General features: G+C 33.6%; 1 protein-coding gene and 1 long non-coding RNA gene across 6 annotated transcripts in view; both read right to left on the bottom strand.

Moving 5' to 3' along the window:
- LOC114336379 (equilibrative nucleoside transporter 3) overlaps positions 1-23,088 on the bottom strand; it is a 192,941-nt gene that overhangs the window by 84,535 nt on the left and 85,318 nt on the right. The gene's annotated exons all lie outside the window — the stretch shown is intronic.
- Positions 1,687-13,795, bottom strand: LOC126887997 (uncharacterized). 2 transcript variants are annotated; one of them, XR_007699331.1, is made up of 2 exons: positions 13,685-13,789; positions 1,687-2,845 (listed from the first exon to the last, which is right to left on the bottom strand). It is a non-coding gene; the product is annotated as an uncharacterized LOC126887997 (long non-coding RNA). The 2 variants fall into 2 exon arrangements; XR_007699332.1 differs by lacking the exon at positions 1,687-2,845 and adding an exon at positions 11,948-13,105 and having other exon boundaries at positions 13,685-13,795.

Below are 23,088 nucleotides of genomic sequence, written 5' to 3' on the forward strand. Positions count from 1 at the left end.
TCAAAAGGTCGATCGCGATCAACCGGTCGATCGCCAAAGTTTTTGAAGTCGATCGCGATTCACGGAAAAAATACAATTGGAAAAGACGGGGACTGCGCTGTGTCAGTCTACAGAAACTACAAGGTAAAAATAAAACAATTATCGATATGATGAGCGCAGTAGGTACATTCTTTTGTCAACAAATGTAAATTATTGATTAATCAAATTAACAGAAAGGATTTAAACAGCTTTCCATCGTTGAAAAAAGGGTAACCGCTTATTTGAATTATGTTTATTACGAGACGGAGCTGCAAGCAGTTCATAGCGAGTTTGAAAGACGCTTCGCTGATTTTAAAAAACTGACAGATATTGTAATATTCATGTCTAATTTATTTTCTTTTGAAGACGTGGAAAAATTGCCAGTGAAGTATCCATTACTTTCAATATGAAGATTATTTCCATCCAAAATGAGGTACTGAAAATAATTTGGGATATACACCTTAAGTCCAGAGGGACCGATACGAAATTTTGGTCTTTCATATCGTCTGACAAATATCCGTCTTTGAGAAAAGTAGCTCTGGAGCACACTCTTTGGATCAACATACTTGTGTGAGTCTGCATTTTCCCAAATGAAGGTAATGACATCAAAGTATCGTAATCGGCCGATGAGCATCTCTCATCATGCTTGCGTTTGGTCCTCGGTAATTACGTAATATCATAATACAATGAAAAACTGTTGGATGATATGCAGTGACATGCGCATCAACCTTCAAATAAAATTAATATGAAAAACATGACTTTAATTACAACTCCTCGTCCCCGTAGTTACAACTTTTTATCAAATAGAAATGTGCAATCAATTTTTTATTTTCAAAATTGCTTTATTTTACTAGCAGTCGATCGCTGGACACATGCAGTTTGTGTGGTAGATCCCATGCAGTACAAGTCTGAGCACCACTGCTTTAAGCCCATTTAACTACAAACAGCCTTTTCAAAAATAAGCACCAAAAGAAGGCTTTTGGTTCTGTAGAGTTTGAAATAGTACTGGAAGACCTAAAGTAAAGCCAAATATACTTCAGGTATACGTCACTAATAAAAAACATTTATGAGAACTTTACATCAAGTATACGACTATGTAACCAGATAGAAGGAGATTTTCTGTTGGAGTGAATGCACAGAGAGTGATAAACTCCAACAGAAGTAGGAATAAGAAGATCTACTTAATGTAGCCAAAGGAACAACAATGTGGCTTCTGCGTTGAAGAAGCTGAAGTCTAAAATACTACTTTGCAGTAGTACTTGTATGGAAAGATGCCAAGACGAAGAGTATAGAATTGATATAGGACTGAAGATGAAAATTATGAATAGATAGATGTAACTTGAATAGCTAGCTCAATATGCAAGAGAATGGCCACTTTACACTCAAGGAAGGATTCGGCCAATTTGCACGGCTATTTCTGGCTGGACAATAAATTAAAGGAAATGACAATGATGGCTAGAAAAGAAGATATTAAGACAATGTTCACAAAATAGATAGAGTAAATATAATAATATAATGAAAATAGAATAAATTTTTGGGCGCCAGAAGAAGGATAACTGGGTTAACCCTCTTCCAGGTATTCTACGCTGCTATAGAGTATATTAGATTTGTAATAAAAGTATATTAAATGTACAAATATAGAGGAGTAATATGAGAAAAAAAAATATGCACAATAAATATATATTTATTAAATTTAACTACTAGATGTTCACAATCTCCGAGTTAAGACAAGTAACTAGTCTGTGACTCTAACATGACAAAAAAAATGATACTAGTGAAAGTCAATTAAAAAATTATCACACAAATGTGATCTAAGAATAATCTTAATAAGGTTAGAAAATCTGAATAAGGGTACCTCTAATACAGAAAGTACAACTTACACCTAGATTAGTATGAACCCTTCACCAAATAACACTTGTACGATTTTAATACGTACACCCTAATTGAATACTACCTGATAATAGAATAAGGAAAATACCTAATGTAAATAATATATATTTTACAACTCTCAATGTGTTGACGGGTAACAAGTCCCTAAATGAACCAACTTAGTACTGGATACAAAAGATCCTTTTCTGACTAGTGGTTCTAAATAATAATCGCAAGTAAAACTAGTACCTTCCTGAGGGGATGGGTACTAGGGATTTATTCAAATATAATATAAAAAAATTAATAGTTAACGTTAAATAATATTTACAAAAATCTAATACAAATTGAAAAATTATGAAATAAGTTGAATGATTTTAAATTTAGGTGAATTGAACTAATATTATTTTTAAATTAACTGAGAAAACAAGTCTAAAATTAATACGAACCAAGGGGAAAGAACATGTATGGGGAGAATCTTCGAGCTCGAAACTTCTACCAAGAATTATATAAATTTGGGGGAACAGTACTAACTGTTAGGCATGGTTATTATAACTAAAATGTACTTAAATTTGTAGAGAAAGAAAAAAATATTTATGTGTAATTAAATTATGAACTTATGTGTATCTAACTTAAATGTCCTGAATATTACAAAAAAAAAACAGTATAAGTCTTTAACTAGTATGAATAATTGTCCCCCAAAACAAACCCCTTTTCACGCGTTCCAACACTGATCCTTGGTGTGTGGTACCAAATCCGTGGTACGAAGTTAACACCGAAGTGGTGCAACTGCCCAATAGCTAATGAACCTGTCCCTCGGAGGATGCAGGATGATGAACCAAAACAAAACAAATGGGACTGTATCCTTAGACTTGTTCCCTGGTTGACTGAATCTTGGAAGTGTCTGCTCTCGGTGTTAGAGAGGGTTTACCAGCGGTAATAATAGATTTCTCCCGAATGGCTAAAAACAAAATATTCCCAGTTTATTCCTAATAAAACATGTCAGAAAAAGAAGTAAAAGAGAGAAGTTAATGAGGAAAGGTTTTTAGAAAAGAACTACAAAAAACCGACCTTTCACTGACCCAAAAAAAACCTATCAACCTTGACATTTTAACCATAGGTTGTGATCAGACTTTTAACAACTATGGCCTTGATTCGAATAGACAAGAAAACTTACAATAATAGGTTTTTTTCAAAAGAAGTTGTACATGTATGGTATAAAGAAATAGGTACTGTGAAAATATATGAACATATTAGATATGGGAAAAGAATTATGAAGTCTATGAAGTAAAATTTAGTAGGTTTCAAGAAGTAATGATATAATTGGCAATAGGTTTTCATAACTGGAAATTTTTTTATGAACATAACCCCATATTAAGAATGTTATTAAAGATCTTTTCTGGATACATGATAGACACTGCAACATTCTACATAAAAGCCAATCGATGACTTAATTTAAATTCAATCCATAATGAGAATAATATTATAATTGCCACAATTATGACACCATATTGAAAAAACTATTATAAAAAAAACATACCGGTGTGAGATCCTTTTTCTTACAGTTTCATTATTCCGTCACTTTAATTCACTCAACTTTCTATAACTTGCAACAACAATAATGGAACTATGCAACTGGAAATAACTTATTCTAATTATATAATTAGAAAACTCACGCCGCCATTCTTATTGACACTCCCAAGACCAATGCTTCCCTCTTCACCGTTCCGGCTTCGTGACAGCTAGCGGCCGGTGTTCAGTACCAACCTCAAGAAATATCAATGTGACCACCATACACCCAGTATGACGTCACCAAGGGAATTTTGTACGAACTAGTTTTTAATATTCTAAGAAAATACTTTTGACAATAATTAAATAAGGTGTTCCCATTAATAATTAATTAAATAAGTGATGGAACGTCACATTCCCCTCCTACTGGAAGAAAAAAAAATTTAATCCAAATTTTTTTTTATGCTCTAAATATTAAACTAAAGTAGTAGTAGTGTATTATTTATCGTTGATTCGCAAGATTACAAATAACCACAACTAAGGATCAAGGGAAAGCACTGCAGCAAATAACCTGAATTGCAGAAGATCACCCGAAGTCCTATTAAAAGCGACTGAGGTTTTGCCGTAAAAGACACACAAACTAAATATGAGACTAAATTTATAATGACAAATAAGTGTCGAATTGGCAGCAAATCCAAAGTTGAACTATCCATGGACATCAGATTTATAATGGGTATATCCAAGGACGAACAACCAGGCAAAGGTGTGAGCCAAATCGTACAATAACGCAAGTAAATATACTAAAGTTACCAAATAAATCAAGAAAATTAGTGAAGAATCGAACACTCAATCCAAAATTGGACCAACAATGGACACCAGATTCGTAATGGCATATCCAGAGAAGAACAATCAGGAAGATTTATGGAACAATTCTCACCAATACCGAATAATACAAATAGTAAACATACCAAAGGAATCCAAAACACATTAACCAAAATAAATGGGGAATCGGACACTCAATCCAAAGTCAGACTATCAATGGACACCAGATTCGCAAAATCATATCCAATGAAGAACGACCAGGAAGATTTATGGACCAATTCACATCAATACTAAATCATATAAATAAATAAGTGAAGAATCGGACACTTCATCCAAAATCGGACTATCAAAGGACACCAGATTCACAAAAGCATATCCAAAGAAGAACGATCAGGAAGGTTTATGGACCAATTCTCACTAATACTAAGTAAATAAACTAAATTAGCTCTACATCTACCCTCATCCGGTAATGTGAGCCTATCTGAACTAAATAATAGAAATAAAGGATGATCTTATAAGTTCTATGACTCTATGGCAACTACAAAATATGACGGGAACAAACTCCCAATTTTTTTTATAAGACTGTATATTCATTTGAACATACATAGGATTATCCAGGAGATATTCCTGAATCTAAGCAACAACTAATGCCTAAGGAAAGAAGGGGAATCTACTAAAAAGAAAATCAATAATTTGTCCCGATGGGTTAATCACTAACATTACGACTCTACGTATATGGATAGTCAAAGCATCAATATACTATGAAATAAGAGACATAAAATAAGCAAACTAAACTTCCCTATTATCGTGTGAAAATGTGTCTGGAATATTTGGACTAATTACACAAGAACGGCTAGAAAATGTTGCGCACCATTTCCCGACCGGAAATATTATCATGCATAAACATCCGCAAACTCAATCATGAAAGACATGGATTACGAAATCGGATAGCAGTGATCAGTTGCTGAATTTCGAACCCACGTATTCACCAACTTTGAGCATTAACAGACTAGTTCATAAGAAGAAATATGAAAGACCCAAGCATTCATCTATAAACCAAAATTCCAAACTCATTCCAAAATTATACTGTGGAGAAAATAAAGACCTGAATTATTGTAAAGTATCTAACATATCCGTGACAAATGTCAATAGCGTAACCCAATAACAAATTAAAAACCACATCTTTCCAATATGGCAAATCCAATAACATTATATAAAAATAATATATAAAAAAAATAATAAGTAGGTAATCAAATATCCAAAATATAACACATAATCTAAGATATGGTAGTGTAACATAGTTCCATCTATATTCAGCGAGAGTACTAATATGAGCCTACATATCCAAATATCTAAATATATAATAATCAACAGCTCTTTTATTGTAAGAGGTTGAGTAAGCAAACCGAAAATACAAGTGGAGGTTATCAAACTTGGTAATACTACTGACTGGATTAATACTGAAGAGTATTGATCCCTAATGATTAAACTGCAATTCATAATACAAAAAAAATGATAAACTCGTATAAGCGGTATTACAGAATAATTCTTCGGTACCTAGTACTTAAGAAGTGAGAAGTCATTAAACCATGCCGAAGGATGAAAATTGAACTATGGACTTGCACTATCGAGTGATTAAAAAATTAAACCTAATTCTAATCCATAATTAAAACGAGCTAAAGGCAACCACAGGAAGGGATTAGCTCAACAACCCTGTTAAGCTAATCTTCTTCCGATGAAGTTGAATCAGCATCGTCCATGGTATTGTCAGGCAGTAAATCCTTTACATGAAATTGACCAATTCGCTTATTAGTCGAATTGTCCTTTAATTCATAAATCAAAGGAGATACTACCCTTAATACAGTACACGGAACATATTTCTGGCACAACTTTGCAGAAATGGCATCACCCTTACTGGATTTGACAAAATTGCGCTTTAAGACTCGATCACCAACAAAGAATCGCAGATCTCGTTTCCTCAAATTATAGTGCTGCTGGTTCCTTAGGTAAGAAGATTTTAACTTCTTCCTAATGTCTGAGAAAATATGAGGTAACGTCTGGAGATCATCTAAGCGATGAAGTTTCTCAGATATTTGAGGAACGTTTTCGGAATTGTCTGAAATTAATCCAAAATAATCACCTGATAACGCAACATTCCTACCAAAATTCAGATATGCTGGGGAGCACTGGGTCACTTCATGGACAGAAGTCCTTATGGCCTGAGCTATGGAATGGATATATTGATCCCAAGCTCGGTGATCCGGGTAGGTATAGGACCTTAGAGCTGTGACAATACTGCGATTTACTCTCTCAGTATGATTTGCTTGTGGATGGTAGGCAGCATTGTAAAAGGTCTTTTGAACCTTATATTTAGCTAAAAGATCTTTAAAGGCCTTTGATACAAACTGAGGACCATTGTCACACGACACAATTTGGGGAACACCATACACCAGAAAGACTTGTTCCTCCAAATATTTTAAAATTGCTGGAGTTGTGGCCTGACGAAGAGGACAAACCAAAGGAAATTTAGTGAAATAATCCACAACTACCAGGCAATAGGTATTACCCTTGTAGCTCCGAGGGTACGGTCCAATGAGATCCATTGAGATCATCTGCCAAGGAAAATTGATGTTTCTGAAGGAACCCATAAGTCCAGCTTGTGGTAGGTTACTTGGTTTACAAGTAGCACAAACCATGCATTTAGAAATGTACCTTTTAATAGACTTCCGCGTGCCAGGCCAATAATATAATTCAGCAATGCGGTGATATGTCTTATAAAACCCAAAATGACCAGCTGTAACTTCATCATGAAACATATGCAGAATATTTTCCCTATTTGGCGTAGGCACAACTATTTTCCACTCCGACATGTTGGATAAGGACTCTATCGGACTAAAGGTGTGTTTGTACAGAACATTATTCTCTACCTTAAAATCAGGATATTTTTGTGGGTCTTGAGTAACCCTATCAATCATATTCTGATACCACACATCAGGGGTTAAAGAAGACAGATCTAGGACATTAATATCGTGGACACGTGAAAGAGCATCTGCAACCACGACCCCGTTTGCCTTTCTATGGACAATCTTATATGAATAGGCAGCCAGTTTACATATCCATCGAGAAAGTCTCTGAGAAGGGTTTTTCATACTATGAAGCCATACCAAGGAACTATGGTCCGTAATTATAGTGAAATTACGACCTTCCAAATAATAACGAAACGCTTCTAACCCATGGATGATAGCTAAGAGTTCTTTCTCTGTGGTTGAATAGTTTTTCTGGGCCTTATTCAACTTCTTACTAGTGTAAGCTATTGGGTGTTCAGAGCCATCCTTCAACTGAAATAATACGCCACCAGAAGCAGTATTAGAGCAATCTGTCATCAGATAAAAATGCTCATCAAAATTAGGTGACATCATGACCGGAGCGCTCGTTAAAGCATCTTTAACGCGCCTAAAAGCTTCATCGGCCTCAGGAGTCCAAGTAATGGTCTGTCCCTTTTTCCTGTTCTTCAAAAGATCAGTAAGAGGAGACAACAAGGTAGAGTATGACGGTACAAACCGACGATAATAGCCACACATTCCCAATATCCTACGGACTTGGGTGGTGGTCTTAGGTATGGGAAAATTTTTAATAGCTACTATTTTCTCAGGATCAGTCCTTAGCCCCTGGTTATCAACAACATAACCCAAGAACTTAAGACTAGGACGACAAAACTGACATTTATCCAAAGTGATCGTCAGATTAGCTTCCTTAAGACGTAAAAATAACTTATCTAAAATTTCCATATGAAGGGAAAAATCGGGAGTGACAACCAAAATATCGTCCAAATAATAGAAAACATAGGGCTCTAACTGTGGACCAATGACTAAATCCATCAGACGACACATTGTCTGAGGAGCAGAAACAAGACCGAAAGGCATGGTGACAAACTGGAATAATCCTTTACCACTGACAGCAAAAGCAGTATACTTCTTGCTCTCTTCACTCAGTGGGATCTGTAAGAAGGCCTTAGACAAATCAATAGAAGAGATGTATTTGGCATTCTGAAGTTTGCTCAAAATCACATCTATTCTGGGGATAGGATAAGCATCCCTGTTCGTTGTGATACTGTTTAGTTTTCGACCATCAAAGCAGATCCTGAAGGATCCATCCTTCTTCTTCGTTAACCAGAGTGGGGAACAATAGGACGACGTTGAATGTTCTATGATATTTAAAGCAAGCATCGAATCTACTTCTTTTTCTAAATCTGCCTGCCAGGCTTGAGGTATGGGATACTGATACAACCTAAAAGGAGTGGGATTTCCCACTTCGATAGTGTGAGATATTAACGACGTACGACCTAGTTTGTCTTTTGAAGAAAGAGTAGTGAATTTAGAGATCATACTCTCTAATTGCCTTTGTTCGGAGCTTGATAAACTAGCAAAATCATGAATAGCACTAAGGGTAGATAAATTAAATTCAGATATGGAAAAAGAAAAATCAGAACAACTTAAGGTGCTATTGAAAGCATTGAAAAAGTCCATACCTAGAATTATAGAATTCTGCACGGAAGGAATAACATAGAATGTAATTTCTCTACATAAATCGGCCACTGTGATTTCAATTTGGAGTTTGCCCGTAATGGACTGAACTGTACCATCTGCAGTAGATACTTGCAAAGATGAAATGGGCATAATGGGAATACTAGAATTTTTCAATAAATTTAATGAATGTGCCCCTATCAAGGAAATATTAGAGCCACTATCTAGCAAAGCTAAACACGATTGTCCTAGAATTTGACTAGGGAGATATGGCCTATTATCATTTTGTTTCCTAACTAATAAAGAATTAATATCTAGATATAAAGTATTTGGTTGTCTAGAACCGTTATAGGGAACTAACCTAGACGTATCATCATCATTAACAAAACTAGAATCTAATATAGATAATGGAACTACATCACTATCACAATTATTATTGTTACGTTGAACACTACCAATCAAAGAAGAATTTGTAAATGAACATCTGTGATCATTTGAATCAAGCGAATCTAACGTATCATCTATAGAAATTAATTTCTGGTTTAATTTTGTTTTGTGGTGTGTGCTGTTTTCTTGAACGACACCCCTTTCCCTTTTCGTGAAGATGGGTTTGGGTTGCTGGATGTGCTTGGTCCAGCAGTTTCGTTTGACGATGGGGTTGGATTCCCTGATTGGGTGTTGGACGGAGAAACGTTCAGGGGACGGACCTCCGACGTCTCGTTTCCCGAACACTTAGAACAATTCCTTTTAAGGGTGTTCTCTCGGCCACAACCATGGCAGAAAATACGACTTTGAGGAATCCCACAATTGTAAAACGGATGACCTGGCTGATCACAATTCCAACAGACAAGAGAACTAACAACCGAAACATTATGATCATGGCCCTTATTTGGCCAAGAACGTTGCCTAAAGGAAGTTGGCTGAGAAGAAGAGTTAGAATAGGATCGAGATGTGGATGGAGGTTGAGAAGACCAGGATAAAGTTTCCTCCAAACGTTTGCACTTTATAGTAAGGTCATCAATGTTCTGAATGTCCATAAGAGCTAATTGTTGATGATAAAAGGGTAATAGACATTTAAGGATGATTTTAATTTTAGCTAAATCTGACAAAGGAGTGTCTAAACGACTACACATACCTAATATAGTATTAATAAACATAGTAACAGATTCCCCAGGTTTCTGCTTATGATTCTTAATTTGATCTAGTAGGTCGTCCTGGAACGAGTACGGAAGAAAATCTGACTTCAACTTTTTAATCAGATCAGACCAACAAGAAAAATTACCCCTATTATTCCTAAACCAGGTAAAAGCTGTCCCGGTGAACAGTTCAGCAGATGCAGCAAACAAATCCTCTTCAGAAACACCTCTAGATACTCGAAGACATTCAACCCTTTCCAAAAATGACATCACATCAGTGTGCTGTTTTTCACCTGAAAATGAAATACCCCATTTGTGTACTTGCACAGGTTTGGAGTAAGTGAAACTAGATACATTGACTGGAGCATTAGGAGTAGAGGTAGCTATGGGGTTAACTCTAGAATCAAGTTCACCCTCTAGTGTTAATATTCTAAGAGAAACAGATTTCTTGAAAGGTTCCTGTTCTTCGGTAGGACAGTGTAACAAGTGTACACGGGCAGAAATATGGCCTAGACGAGATGTTAATCGCACATACTCTGTATCCTTTACAGTTCCCCTAAATTTTTCGATTTTTTTAGACAAGCTGTCCAATGTTTCAGAGATTCCTTTCTGTTGTTCCTCAAAAGGGATGGATACAGCTGATATTTGGAGAAAACTCCTATTGCCAGCTTCTTGTTTCAAAGCACCTCTCAGAAGATTGCGTTTTTTATCGACAGTTGTCGACTCCTCTGGCATTATGTCCCTAATCTTTAATTCATAATCCAGTTCATCCACCAGAAGATGTTCAGCTTTAAAAGCACACATGATGAGAGCAAAATTATTGACAAGTAGTCCAAAGAACAGAAGTATGAAAGATACCTAAGTTTGCACGCAAAATATATATACCGAGAAAATATTCGCAACACACCAACAAAATCAAAATGGCCAGCAAAAAAAATATATATATATATATATATAATGAAGTATATAATCAAATAAATATATAAGATCAAATAAATATATAAGATCAAATAAATGGATAAATAATCCAATAAATAATGTATACTCAAGTAAACCTACTACCTAAATACTGGAAGTAAATTTTTTATTTATATGTAACTTACCACCACTTTGGAAAAAATATATATAATAATAATCAATGCTTAGTTGTACCTCCAACTATACCACTATTGGCTGAAGGAATAAAAATTACCTTATATGAATTATATTATTAATAGCAATATTAAATATAAGTTCCCAATAAAAAAATTCAAATTTAACCCAGAATGTAAGTTGCACAAACCTATACTATAATGAGGTCCCAAAATATAAACAAAAATCAAAACAGCGTATAAGAATACCTGATATGTATCAGAAATTAAAATTAAAATAAATAAGTAACAAGATGTGTATAGAGATACCAAACGAAAATAACAAAGAAACTTGAGATAAAAAGAGAAGAATTGACCGAAATAAATACTGTCTCAGACCAAAAATAAGGCCACCACGTTGGGAAGCCGATGTAACCAGATAGAAGGAGATTTTCTGTTGGAGTGAATGCACAGAGAGTGATAAACTCCAACAGAAGTAGGAATAAGAAGATCTACTTAATGTAGCCAAAGGAACAACAATGTGGCTTCTGCGTTGAAGAAGCTGAAGTCTAAAATACTACTTTGCAGTAGTACTTGTATGGAAAGATGCCAAGACGAAGAGTATAGAATTGATATAGGACTGAAGATGAAAATTATGAATAGATAGATGTAACTTGAATAGCTAGCTCAATATGCAAGAGAATGGCCACTTTACACTCAAGGAAGGATTCGGCCAATTTGCACGGCTATTTCTGGCTGGACAATAAATTAAAGGAAATGACAATGATGGCTAGAAAAGAAGATATTAAGACAATGTTCACAAAATAGATAGAGTAAATATAATAATATAATGAAAATAGAATAAATTTTTGGGCGCCAGAAGAAGGATAACTGGGTTAACCCTCTTCCAGGTATTCTACGCTGCTATAGAGTATATTAGATTTGTAATAAAAGTATATTAAATGTACAAATATAGAGGAGTAATATGAGAAAAAAAAATATGCACAATAAATATATATTTATTAAATTTAACTACTAGATGTTCACAATCTCCGAGTTAAGACAAGTAACTAGTCTGTGACTCTAACATGACAAAAAAAATGATACTAGTGAAAGTCAATTAAAAAATTATCACACAAATGTGATCTAAGAATAATCTTAATAAGGTTAGAAAATCTGAATAAGGGTACCTCTAATACAGAAAGTACAACTTACACCTAGATTAGTATGAACCCTTCACCAAATAACACTTGTACGATTTTAATACGTACACCCTAATTGAATACTACCTGATAATAGAATAAGGAAAATACCTAATGTAAATAATATATATTTTACAACTCTCAATGTGTTGACGGGTAACAAGTCCCTAAATGAACCAACTTAGTACTGGATACAAAAGATCCTTTTCTGACTAGTGGTTCTAAATAATAATCGCAAGTAAAACTAGTACCTTCCTGAGGGGATGGGTACTAGGGATTTATTCAAATATAATATAAAAAAATTAATAGTTAACGTTAAATAATATTTACAAAAATCTAATACAAATTGAAAAATTATGAAATAAGTTGAATGATTTTAAATTTAGGTGAATTGAACTAATATTATTTTTAAATTAACTGAGAAAACAAGTCTAAAATTAATACGAACCAAGGGGAAAGAACATGTATGGGGAGAATCTTCGAGCTCGAAACTTCTACCAAGAATTATATAAATTTGGGGGAACAGTACTAACTGTTAGGCATGGTTATTATAACTAAAATGTACTTAAATTTGTAGAGAAAGAAAAAAATATTTATGTGTAATTAAATTATGAACTTATGTGTATCTAACTTAAATGTCCTGAATATTACAAAAAAAAACAGTATAAGTCTTTAACTAGTATGAATAATTGTCCCCCAAAACAAACCCCTTTTCACGCGTTCCAACACTGATCCTTGGTGTGTGGTACCAAATCCGTGGTACGAAGTTAACACCGAAGTGGTGCAACTGCCCAATAGCTAATGAACCTGTCCCTCGGAGGATGCAGGATGATGAACCAAAACAAAACAAATGGGACTGTATCCTTAGACTTGTTCCCTGGTTGACTGAATCTTGGAAGTGTCTGCTCTCGGTGTTAGAGAGGGTTTACCAGCGGTAATAATAGATTTCTCCCGAATGGCTAAAAACAAAATATTCCCAGTTTATTCCTAATAAAACATGTCAGAAAAAGAAGTAAAAGAGAGAAGTTAATGAGGAAAGGTTTTTAGAAAAGAACTACAAAAAACCGACCTTTCACTGACCCAAAAAAAACCTATCTACCTTGACATTTTAACCATAGGTTGTGATCAGACTTTTAACAACTATGGCCTTGATTCGAATAGACAAGAAAACTTACAATAATAGGTTTTTTTCAAAAGAAGTTGTACATGTATGGTATAAAGAAATAGGTACTGTGAAAATATATGAACATATTAGATATGGGAAAAGAATTATGAAGTCTATGAAGTAAAATTTAGTAGGTTTCAAGAAGTAATGATATAATTGGCAATAGGTTTTCATAACTGGAAATTTTTTTATGAACATAACCCCATATTAAGAATGTTATTAAAGATCTTTTCTGGATACATGATAGACACTGCAACATTCTACATAAAAGCCAATCGATGACTTAATTTAAATTCAATCCATAATGAGAATAATATTATAATTGCCACAATTATGACACCATATTGAAAAAACTATTATAAAAAAAACATACCGGTGTGAGATCCTTTTTCTTACAGTTTCATTATTCCGTCACTTTAATTCACTCAACTTTCTATAACTTGCAACAACAATAATGGAACTATGCAACTGGAAATAACTTATTCTAATTATATAATTAGAAAACTCACGCCGCCATTCTTATTGACACTCCCAAGACCAATGCTTCCCTCTTCACCGTTCCGGCTTCGTGACAGCTAGCGGCCGGTGTTCAGTACCAACCTCAAGAAATATCAATGTGACCACCATACACCCAGTATGACGTCACCAAGGGAATTTTGTACGAACTAGTTTTTAATATTCTAAGAAAATACTTTTGACAATAATTAAATAAGGTGTTCCCATTAATAATTAATTAAATAAGTGATGGAACGTCACAACTAGACAAAGACACAGAAAAATTCAGCTAAGTTCGAAGACAAGGCGGTCTAGGACGTTTTATCGCCGCCAGTTCATCGCCGGCAGTTCATCGCCGGCCGATTCATCGCAAGTTAAATAATCGCTAACTGATTTATTTCCAAATTTCCGACCAATTTTCTACAGTTACATTTATTATTTATTTTTAATATTAATTAGGAATTCTAGGAAATGACCTAACCTAACCTAACCTAACCTAACCTGACACTACATAAATTTGAACATATATATTTCTACAAGGCCATGTAACACTACAAATTTAATACTATTTAGTATCAAATTTAGGGGAAGTAGATATAGAACAGTAAATTAATATAATAATATTTTTTATCTTTTTAATTGTCATAAGTTTTGAACTGAATTTAACGTCGTGTAGTGTCATCTCCCATAATACAAAATCAACTGACTAACTGGCGTTGAAACTGACGGCGATGAAACGGACGGCGATGAAATGGACTGGCGATGAACTGGCGGCGATGACCTGGCGGCGATGAAACGTCCCATTCCGAGACAAGGAGACAACTGTTCGCCAAAATTGTTCACAGGAGCTCTAGAGTCAACATTTAAAAACACTCAGTGGGAAGATATGGGCACTAACCTAGATGGAGAAAGATTGAATCATGATGATGTTATATTAATCTCAGATAACTTACAGCATACAGTTCCTATGATACATTCGCATAAAACTCTGAGAGAGCAGGAATAAAAATAAACTTTAAGAAAACTAAACTACATAATGACAAGTGTCGTAATGAGTGGAAATATAAGTGTTGACAATAATACCATACAACAAACATATACTTACAAATATCTGGGACATGAGATCAAAATAAGCAGGACACATGAAAGACAGAGGCAAATGGTCAGCATTTGGCAAACTAAGCCATATTCTAAAAAGTTCAATTCCCATGTGTCTAAAGCGAAAGGTTTATAACCAATGTGTTTCGCCTCTACAAACTTATGGAGCAGAGACTTTAGCACCTACTCAAAAATCCGCGAAGAAACGCAGAGTTACACAACGAGCCTTGGTACATGAAATGCTGAACGTGAGCCTTCAAGACCACATAACAAACCAACAAATCAGGCGAAGAGCAGGAGTTCAATACGCCATCGAAAGAGCAACGACGCTTATGTCGGACTGTTCAGGACGCTTAGCTATAACACAAGATGGACGGTGGATAGGACGAATCATGGAATGGAGGCCCAGAAACTATAAAAAAAGTCGAGGACGACCACCGACTAGATGGACCGACGATATAAAAAGAGTAGCGGGAAACTGGCTACAAGCGGCCCAGTGTAGAGAACAGTGAAGAGAACTGAGGGAGGTCCATGTCCAGCAGTGGACGCGACTGGCTGATTGATGATGATGATAATTAAAATAGCTCCTCAATATTTCAAAAGCTTTCCTCCTCTTTAGGCCCGAACAAACACACGGAAGTAAGCACATTCATCCTTAACTGAAAAAATACACCTACAATGTTGGTAGTGATGTTGAAAAAGTAACTATTCGTTACAAAGTACTCGTTACTTACGAATACCGAAAAAAACCATTACTGTACAGAGAGGTAAATCGTTACTTTAATTACTCTGATTACTTCGTACCAATTGTATCAGAGCGAGTACCTATTTTGATTTGGAGTATTGTATCTACTTGGTTGATATCGGAGTCGGACCGGTATTCCACGAGTGTTCGGTATCAGTACAGTTAACTAAAATTTTATCTACGAAGGGCGAAGGCTATGAAGAGTTTTACAGGATTACAGGGCGCTGAGAAGTAGCTGAAACAGAGGGAGGTATATCATTTAACAAAGCATGCACCCAGAAACAGATGTCTATACGATTTGTCGAGGTAGATAATTCACATAATTTCACAGATGTTAGTTCTTTTGAAAATAAAAATGCAACATATTAGATTTTAATAATAAATAGTAGATATACAACGTTTGCCTCACTACAGAGATAGGGAAATCAATGTGTTAGAGAGAGAAGTACCTTCCCAATGAGTAAGAGTGAGATAGATGCTGACGTCACAAGGAATCTTCCATAATGGAATTTTCCATAGTTATTTTCCGCTAGATGGCGCCACCAATCCGCCATTTTTATTCCATTTCAGTATTTTTATTTAAATTCACCATTTTTAGTCCATTTTTCCTTGACATTAGGGCACTAAAGCATATCTCCGTTGTCATTGGTCCGATCGTGACATGTGAGGTATCATATGAAAGGGGAGGGGGTAACGAATACGTTAACACAAAAACAAAGATGGTATCATAGCCAAAACGGCACTAAAGCATATCTCCGTTGTTATTGGTCCGATCGTGACATGTGAGGTATCATAGGAAAGGGGAGGGGGTAACGAATACCTTAACACAAAAAACAAAGATGGCGGCATAGCCAAAACGGCACTAAAGCATATCTCCGTTGTTATTGGTTCGATCGTGACATGTGAGGTATCATAGGAAAGGGGAGGGGGTAACGAATACGTTAACACAAAAAACAAAGATGGCGGCATAGCCAAAACGGCACTAAAGCATATCTCCGTTGTTATTGGTTCGACGTGTGAGGTATTGGAAAGGAGCGCGTTGGCTCGTGACGTACAAAGGGATCGTTGGAAAGAGGCACGTTGCATATACTATATTTTATCTACGACCATAACACAATATGTTATTTAAACCAATCACGTGCAGAAATCTAAGCTTAACGAGTTGCATACTATATTTTATCTACGACCGCAACATATTCGGCATTTTTTTTTCCAATTCGCCATTTTTATTCAAATTCACCATTTTTATTCCAATTCACCATTTTTAGTCCATTTTTCCTTGACATTACGTCGAAGAAATCTACCATAGTTTACCTATTAGCCGCTAGATGACGCCATTTTTAGTCCATTTTTATTTAAATTTACCATTTTTATTCCAATTCGCTATTTTTCTTCCAATTTGTCTTGATACCGATATTACGCTGAAGGAATCTACCATAATTCGTTCTAAATATGATCTCAAATAAAATCCCTTACATAAAACAAATTGAATTCATCGATATGAAAAAGAACTTCGACTGAGTTGACAAAGACAAAAAAAATCTAGAAGGAAGATATTTAATAGAAAAAGATTGCAAATTTTCAAAGCAAAAGTCTTTTAGAGTAATTCGATTGAGAAAATTATATATACACAAGTAAAAAGAGAGGCATAGACAATAAAAGTTGTAGGTATGTAGTACCTAATGACAAAGACAAAAAAAAATCTAGAAGGAAGATATTTAATAGAAAAAGATTGCAATTTTTCAAAGCAAAAGTCTTTTAGAGTAATTCGATTGAGAAAATTATATATACACAAGTAAAAAGAGAGGCATAGACAATAAAAGTTGTAGGTATGTAGTACCTAAACGGCTTAACGTAGAGAGGCATATATTTTATCTACGACCGTAACATAATTTATGTGTAAGCGATGGTGACATCTCATTAGCATTGGTCTGATTGGAGATTGTGGTACGTTAAAGGTGTGGGGAGTATCGAATATGTTATTTAATCCATAAACTAACCGTTACGAGCTGCATACTATATTTTATCTACGGCCATAACATTTGGTGCCACCAATTCGTCATTTTTATTCCAATTCACCATTTTTATTCCATTTCAGTATTTTTAGTTAAACTCGCTATTTTTATTCCAATTTGTCCTGATACAGATATTACGTTGAAGGAATCTACCATAATTCGTTCTAAATGTGATCTCAAAATCCCATACATAAAACAAATTGAATTCATCGATATGAAAAAGAACTTCGACTGAGTGCATTATAAATGACAAAGACAAAAAAAAAATCTAGAAGGAAGATATTTAATAGAAAAAGATAGCAAATTTTCAAAGCAAAAGTCTTTTAGAGTAATTCGATTGAGAAAATTATATATACACAAGTAAAAAGAGAGGTATAGACAATAAAAGTTGTAGGCATGTAGTACCTAAACGGATTAACGTAGAGAGGCATAGACGTAAGGAGAGACGTGGACAATAAAAGTTGTAGACATGCCTAAATGGCGTAACGTAGAGAGGCATAGACAATAAAAGTTGTAGGTATGTAGTGCCCAACGGTATGGGCGCACAAAAAAATTTCCTAGATCTACTGACAAACTGGGCATTTCGCAACATCTAGCAACAGCGCCTCCCATAAGAGTCTGTGTATTAGAGTTAGATAGAAAATCAATTTTTCCCCAGATGCTGGGGGAAATTAAAAAAAAAATTTAAGGTCCATTCTGCTCATTTTTGTCTCGTTTTGTGGTGGAGGCCCGACTTTTACGTCACGATTGGACCAATAAAACAGAAGATATAACTAATGCCCTTTTGGCTGTATCCTGAAAATACGTAACTAATGCCCCTGATAACGTATAAGATAGAAGCAGTATTTTGATATGTCCAATCCATCCCTCTCTGAGAGATATGCGAGGTATCATGTGATTTAACAAATTGAATAATATAGAAAAATTAAACATAACATCATGCCATAAAGACATTAGATACAAATGATTTAACCACCAGACACAGAAAAATCAAATAGAGCAGAATGTTAAAAAGGAGTTCTGTATCTTCGGTCCTCTTGGTGCAATAGGGACATACGAATTCTCAAATGATACGATTTAACCAATAGAGTTCAGTGACAGAAAAATAAAATACATCATGTCAAAAGGGTCTTAGATACGTATTTTCCGTCCAATCGTAACTTGCAGTACCTCAACCAATAAAATACAATGGCATAAAAATCAAATACATCAGCATGTCAAAAAGGCTTTAGTATTTTCTTTTCTACTGAGAAACATCCAAATCTTTCGTAAAATATTATACACGGGCGTTCTTTCTATATGTCCAAACTAGTAAACCTCTTATTTTTAACACGCAACTCTCAATATTTACATTATTTCTTCCTAGAAAATATCAGTGTATCAAAATGGAATACAAATATATGCAAACCACCAATTGCTAAATCTATCATTATATCGCTAATACCTAAAATACATATCAGATAAATTCTTTCGCTAAGTCCAAACCACCGATATTTCTCACATTATTTTCAAACCAGATTTAGAGTTCTAGTCAAGCATAAAAATCAAATACATCAGCATGTCAAAAGGGTTTTAGTATTTTCGTTTCTACTAAGAAACATCCAAACTTTTCGTATACTATCGTGTTGTATACTTTTGTACACTATTGGTTTTTATAATTTGTTTAAATTTTTTTAATAAATGTAGCAATAACTTCGAAATTATGGCATTTAGTTGTAGGGAAAATAACATGAAAAATAATCAGTATTTCTTTAGGAATTCAAAACTCAAATAACGACTTCTTGTCCTATTAGAAATACGGAATTGGATTTCCAGAAAAACGGAAAATCTGACAACAATGTAATTGTCACTATAATATAGACCGCCTCAGAAAATTCATACCCATCAAAATCTATAAAAATCTTGCAAGCCGTTTCCGAGATAATTGAGTGTTTCCATACATAAAACTCACTCTGTATGCAAACCAGATTTAGAGTTCTAGTCAGACATAAAAATCAAATACATCAGCATGTCAAAAGGGCTTTAGTATTTTCGTTTTTACTGAGAAACATCCAAATCTTTCGTACTCTATTATACACAGGCGTTCTTTCATTATGTCCAAACTAGTAAACCTCTTATTTTTACCATGCAACTCTCAATATTTAGATTATCTCTCCCTAGGTGCAAAATGTCAGTATATGAAGCATAAATATATGCAAGCCACTAATTGCTAAATCTATCATTATATCGATAATACCTACAATACATATCAGATAAATTCTTTCGCTAAGTCCAAACCACCGATATTTCTCATATTATTTTCAAACCAGATTTAGAGTTCTAATCAGTTGGAGAATACAAATTTTTGTTATAAAGTACGTTTTAAATGTGATCTCAAATAAAATCCCATGCATAAAACAAATTGAATTCATCGATATGAAAAAGAACTTCGACTTAGTGCAATATAAATGACAAAGACAAAAAATATACCTAAAAGGAAGATATCTAATAGAAATAGGTCGCAAATTTTCAAAGCAAAAGTCTTTTAGTATAATTAGAGTAATCCGATTGAGAAAATTACTTATTATGGGTATACACAAGTTAATAATAAGCAAAAAATCGAACTTCTATTGATCCAATCAAAAAAAATCAAATACATTTGTACTATGAGAATGATCTCCGAAAGGGAAATCTATAGGTCAAAATAAACTAATTTTAAAGTAAAAATGTGGCTTATTCACAATAAAAATAATAAATAATAAATTTTCTTGCGCTCCTTATTGTTTTACGAAAGATACAAAAAAAACACGAAAAATACACGATACGTAGGTAGAAAATAATGTAATTATTAATTATGACTTAATCATTCTTTCGAATGTTTTTAGTACGCATGACTCTAAGAATTTACCCTGGTATGATTCTGGTTTCGAAGGATCTTTGGACGGTTTTAAAATAATTCGAACTAGGTTTCGAAGGATCTTTGGACGGTTTTAAAATAATTCGAACTAAATATATTCTTACCAACCATCTGGAAACTTAAGGTGTGTGTCGATATAATTCTTTATTTGCACTAACGCCATTACTACAATCGGAAATTTTCTTAATCATTCTATAAGTACAGTATTTTAATTGCATTTTAAACAGGTTTCTAATTCACTTATGGAAAAATTAGAATTAGAATCAGAATCAGATTAGAACTTTCATATTGTGATACATTTGTATATGGAAGAAAATAATACGGTATGTATAAGATACAAAATTCAAGCATTGGAAAAGCCATACAAGAGGCACACCAAATTCAAAAATCTTGACTATTTAGTCTAAACATGAATTAAAATTTCTAGTTCTATCTTCTAGCTTCTCATCCAGCTTGAAATAGGATATTAGTATTCATATTTATTATTTCAAAAATTTTAAGATATCGTGTCTTTTGTTGTAGGTATACTGTCACATTTTCAATACATATTACCCAATTTTTACTTACCCATCATCGAGTTAATTTATAAATGCAATAAGTAACTCCTTAAGATATTATGCTTTCAAAAAACGCTACCAACCAATCTCCTTCATATTGGCTAGTTTCAAATGTATTTCTACAATTACACCATTATTTGCCGAAATATTTTAAAGCAGTGTTGACAACGTCTAAAAAACTGTACATAATTTGGTACATAAATATCAAAAATGATGATCAAAATTGCTTTTATTAGATGATTATTAGCTCTCTTTATCCAGCTAAAATAAAATAAATAAAGAACTTACATCGTCATATCCATATACTGTTTTGAAAACCGAGGACTTGGAAGCTCCAATAAGTCATAACTCGAAGTTTGAAATAGTAAATAGTATATCAGTGAATGTTTATGCTTTGGAATTAAATCAAGTTAAGGAAAAATAATTTTACGAATTAGTGCCTGCTTGCCTAAACAAAACAAACTTGATAGACATGTAAATTTGAATCTTATTCAGGATAAATATTTTCTAAAATTAAATGATTACCTACGACTCTCATCGTAGTGACGATGGAAATATTGAAATAAAATATCATTACTGCTGGAAAAAAAGGTGTCTAGGTTGTTACACTATATAACCAAAAAAGAAAACTAATTCACCCAGATTTATTGGAAAAATTTACTGTTTCACCGTATCATTAAAATCTTACAAAAAAAGAAATATCGAATTAAATAAACAATACATAATAGAACTAAGAAGTAAATTACGAATATCAGAGTGCATGAGATACGAAATAAACGTCTTACAAGCAAAACTATCGATACAACAAATACATATTATATACATTATTCACTTGAAAATTTTAAAGTAATGTTGGCTGAATGTCCAAGAAACTGAGTATATTTAGCCTCTTTTACAATATTTCTGAAAAACTTCAACGAATTTGTCTATTTAGCGAAAAAAAAATCTAATTCACGCAGTTTTATCGGAAAACTTTGCTATTTACCATTTTTATTCACTGTCTTTTTAATCTGTTGAGTAACATCTTTAATTTATTTTGATTTTTAAGAAGTTTTCTAACCTCCTCTAATTACGATTTTTTGTAGAATTTGGACTGGTTGTATTGAATTATGATAGGTATGTGTATCTGATTACGCAATAATTTCAAAGAGACATTCTTTGTAGCTTAGTATAAATTGGTCTTCTAATACTAAAATATTATAAAAAAATAATAGAGTAAAGCAATACAGGAGACTTAAAAAAGGTTTAAAATCTCATGAAATCTTGTTTATTTAGTCTAAACATGAATTAAAATTTATATTGTTCATACTTATTATTTCAAGATTTTTAAGATCGTTTCTAATTATCCATCATCCAGTTAATTTATAAATTATGAAATAGGTATCACTATGATATATTATGCAGCAATAACTATGTTTTCAAAAACTATACCAACCAATCTCTTTCATTCTGACGATGTATTTATACAATTACAACATTATTTACTTAAAAAGTTTAAAGCAATGTTGGCTGAATGTCCAAAAAACTGAGTATATTTAGCCTATTTTACAATATTTCTGAAAAACTTCAACGAATTTGTCTATTTACCGAAAAAAAATCTAATTCACACAGTTTTATTGGAAAAATTTACTATTTCACCATTTTATTCACTGTCTTTTTAATCTGTTGAGTAACATCTTTAATTTATTTTGATTTTTATGAAGTTGTCTAACCTCGTGTAATTACGATTTTTTTGTAGAATTTGGATTGGTTTTATAGGATTATGATAGGTATGTGTATCTGATAACACAATAATTCCAAAGAGACATTCGTTGTAGCTTAGTGTAAATTGGTCTTCTAATACTAAAACATTATAAAACATAATAGATTAAAGTAATACAGGAGACTTAAAAAAGTGTTAAAATCTCATGGTACAAAAAAGAAAATGTCTCGAGTGTGAATTTAAAAATGGAGTTACTACAAAAAAGAAGA

This window comes from Diabrotica virgifera, chromosome 7 (assembly GCF_917563875.1).
Source record: "Diabrotica virgifera virgifera chromosome 7, PGI_DIABVI_V3a".
NCBI classification, from domain to species: domain Eukaryota; kingdom Metazoa; phylum Arthropoda; class Insecta; order Coleoptera; family Chrysomelidae; genus Diabrotica; species Diabrotica virgifera.